Consider the following 3668-nt stretch of genomic DNA (forward strand, 5'->3'; position numbering starts at 1 on the left):
TAATGACAGCCATCTGCAGGTTCCTATAACTTAGCAATGTTCCCAGCTATGATTTATAGAAGGTGCTTAGCTTTACGGTATAATCTTTACTATTTTACAGGGTTCCCTTTTTCTCAGTTAAATGTTGTTTTCTGAATAATTCCAAGCTGCCAGTAGGTTTACAGAGGAAAAAACTGGAATGAATCTCTCCTTGCTTTTATTTACTCCTATTTGACTACTGTGTTTCTGCATCCATTTTGGAGATTTACAATGGCATTAAGGTTGCTTCCCTTATCCTCATTTTATAGATTTCTGCTGCAATCATTTTGAAAGCCAGAAAGCTGACAGGAAAATCAGGAAATTAGATAGCATGTTCCTGTTCCCTCCAGTGCCCCGATGAAGAAGGGGAGAAGAAAAGGAAAATGAAGGCAAAATAAATAACACTATATACCCCAGAGTCCCCTCACCAATACTGGCACCTCCTCTTGGCCTCCCACCGCACCCGAGCCCGCCAGTGCCGTTCTCAGCCCAGGAACGCTGGGACCCGCAGCAGCTGCGGGAGGCTCCTGCGGCAGCTGTCCAGGCAGCGCTGATCAGAGAGCCAAGTTCACAGGCTAATTGTTTATCTAATTTTAATTGCTAATGGTGGCCCGCAGCATGGCAGCTCCCTGTGCTGAAGTTATCCCAGCCGAGTGTTCAAGTTTCTTGAAAACAATCACCCCAGAAAGCAAAAAGTGATGCAGGATTTGGGGATGTTGGGGGGTGGGATCCCTGTGCAGCTTACCACCTATGACTTGAAACACCGTCTCCGTCACCCAGTTCCATGTGACCCCCTTCTGAGGGCAGCGGAGTCTCATCAGCATGACGAGCTGGACTCCATCACACCAAGCACTGGGAGAGTTGCAGATGCTGCTGGGGGAAACGGTGGTTTTGCTTTTGCCTGAGCCACAGCCGCAGTGGCAAAGTGCTTCCGTACAGGAGAATACTGGGCACAGACCCTCCTGCAGCTCCCTGCACCCAGGCACTTGCACTAACTTGCTCCAGCACCACCAGCTCACCAGAAAAACAACCTCCAAATCAACTTTTGAAATAATTTATATGACAGTATAGACCAAACTTAAGCCTTTCAAATACAAAGAAGCATGCTGAGACTTGCAAAGAAGTTGCATCTAGTGATGAGCAAGGGCTGGTTGTCTGGTGGGAGCTGGTACCACCTGCAGCTGGTGACAACTTCATCCATAGCTTGGGCACCAGTCATCTAGGGGCAGGTTCCTGCTCTGTTGTAGGTGTTAATTGTTGCAGGTAAAACAAAAATGCTGGAAATTATTCCAGGTCACAAAGTTATCTATTTCTTCTCGTATCTTCCCATCTTGGATTACAAAGATGGCTATTTTACATAGTTCGTCCTGCTTCCATTTCCAGTGATGTGTTGACTAGGGAAGGGGTTTTGCTCATTCATTTTACTCCAGATATGGCTGATTTTCCACCTACCTTTAAAATCTAACTCATCCATTTTGTCTGATACATTAGCTTTGATTCAGGTTACGAACAGGTATTTTCATTTAAACAGATAAAACATCCAGTCCACCTTTCCTGCTCTTGAAGGAAACATCTGTGAAACGAAGCAACGGGACACAGCAAAATGTTGAATCACCCAGGGAGTGAAATTCTGAAATTGCATCCTGCAAAAACACCATTTCCATTTAGCCCAGCGAGTTAGAAAGAGATTCAAATATAAAGTATAATTTTGGCTTCATGAACTCAACCTTTATACAACATAAAATACAATTTTATATTAATATTCAACATAATATATAAGTAAAACCAAAACAAACTTTTTACTGTATGTGTTTTTTTACATTTGTATATTTTTATACCTTAAAATGCATGTTTAAAATTCATAATATAAACTATTCTCATTGAGTGACTTGCACTTTGATTTGACACTGATGTTCTGATAGGCAACAGGGGATTTTCTGATGCTGTAAGTACACTGGATATAAAATATAAAGATGAAAATGGTTGGAAAAATACACTATAAATAGAACAACGACAAAGTAAAGAAAAATCAAACGGGCGGCTGGCTGCAGCGCGGGGGCCCAGCGGTCCCAGGGAGCCAGCCAGCTGGGCAGCAGGCAAGGAGGCCGGGCAGATGTCTGGCTTCTGCTGACGGCTTTGATGGCATTGACGTGTTCCCACAGAGCATCTTGATACCATCGAATCAGCATTTTCCAACAGAAAGTGGCTCGCAAAACTATTCTGCTGGAAAATTGTTGACCCGCTCTACTGGCGGCTGATCATTCAGCAATACAGCTGAGTGTCACACTTCAAAATAAATTAATGAATAAAGAAACTAGCCCTCTTCTCCCCAAACTGGGAGTCTGGCACTCTCTCTCTTGCCTTACAAGCAATGCTCATCCCTCTCCACCTTCACATCACTCACAAATGGTGCAGACCTCTAACCTTTTCCCTTCAATCATGTCCTGTCTAAGGAAGAGCCCTAAACATATTGAGCTTTTCCTATCGCAGAGGCTGGTGCCTATGTCTACTGAGATTTGTTGCCTTCCCCACACCTTCACTTGTTCTCCCGCAGCCTTTCTGCAGTGGGCAACCAGACCGGCACGCAGGACCAGAGGTGTGGGTGTGCAGGGGTCTGCCCATGGCATAGCGACATGCCTCATTCTCAAAGCCTTCCTCCACCCTCCCCATGGCCATGAGGATGGTGCCAGTGTTTGGAGAGGAGCAGTCACAAAGGCTCCAGCACATTTTCCTGCTTAAGGGTAAGTGTTAATTCAAAGCCCGTTATTCTGTATATGTAGGGAGACCTGTTTTAACAAGGGCATTAATTTGCACTTATCGTCACTGAATTTCACCTGCCAGTTTATATCACCCAGACAATTATTTCTCTAAGATCCTTCTGCAAACCTCTCCTTTAGGTCTGGCTAGCCTGGACAAATCTGTGTCACCTGCAGATTTTACCACCTCACCACTCACCTCTTTTTTCCAGATCATTTCTGAATACGCTGACAGTGTCCAGCGCAGGCACTTGCAGGATTTCTGCGCTAATTTCCACCCACTGTAGAAACTGCCATAAGACTTTATTCCTAGTCCTGGTTTCCTGACACCAGTCCATAGAAGATTAAACTCATGAAAGCCTAGTCCCATTAAGTCATTTTGGTGATTCTCTTCTGTCCTTCAGCCCTGCTGGCTTGCTTTCTAGTCTATTTGCAAGCTTTTGGTAAGCATTAAATGAGCAATCTCTGCTTGTAGGTAGCATTGAGGCAACTTTTCTTTTTAAAATAAAAACTTCTTAATTTAACTCCTTCCAATTTCTTCTTAATCTGTTCCCTCATTCTCCTCTAGCTTCTTCATTTAAAATGAAATATAGCTGTGGTAAGATGTTTTTTCCATAGGGATGCTGAATTTGATAACAACAAGTCACCAGTTCATTAGTACTTACATCTTTGATGAGGTCCTCAGAAGTAAATCAAGAGCTGCTTCTCCCCACCTGGGCTCTCTAATTGTTTCCAAAAAAAAAAAAAAAAAAAAAAAAAGGTCACTTACAGTGTTTCCAAACCTGGCCTGTGTGTCATCATAACTGAAGTCTCCCTTATTACCAAGGGAACACTTTCTTTGCACAAACTCTGAAAGTTTGTAGGATTTAAAATATATTAAGAAAAGCCTTGGTA

Source organism: Pterocles gutturalis, unplaced genomic scaffold (genome assembly GCF_000699245.1).
Source record: "Pterocles gutturalis isolate BGI_N339 unplaced genomic scaffold, ASM69924v1 scaffold18323, whole genome shotgun sequence".
Classification (NCBI taxonomy): domain Eukaryota; kingdom Metazoa; phylum Chordata; class Aves; order Pterocliformes; family Pteroclidae; genus Pterocles; species Pterocles gutturalis.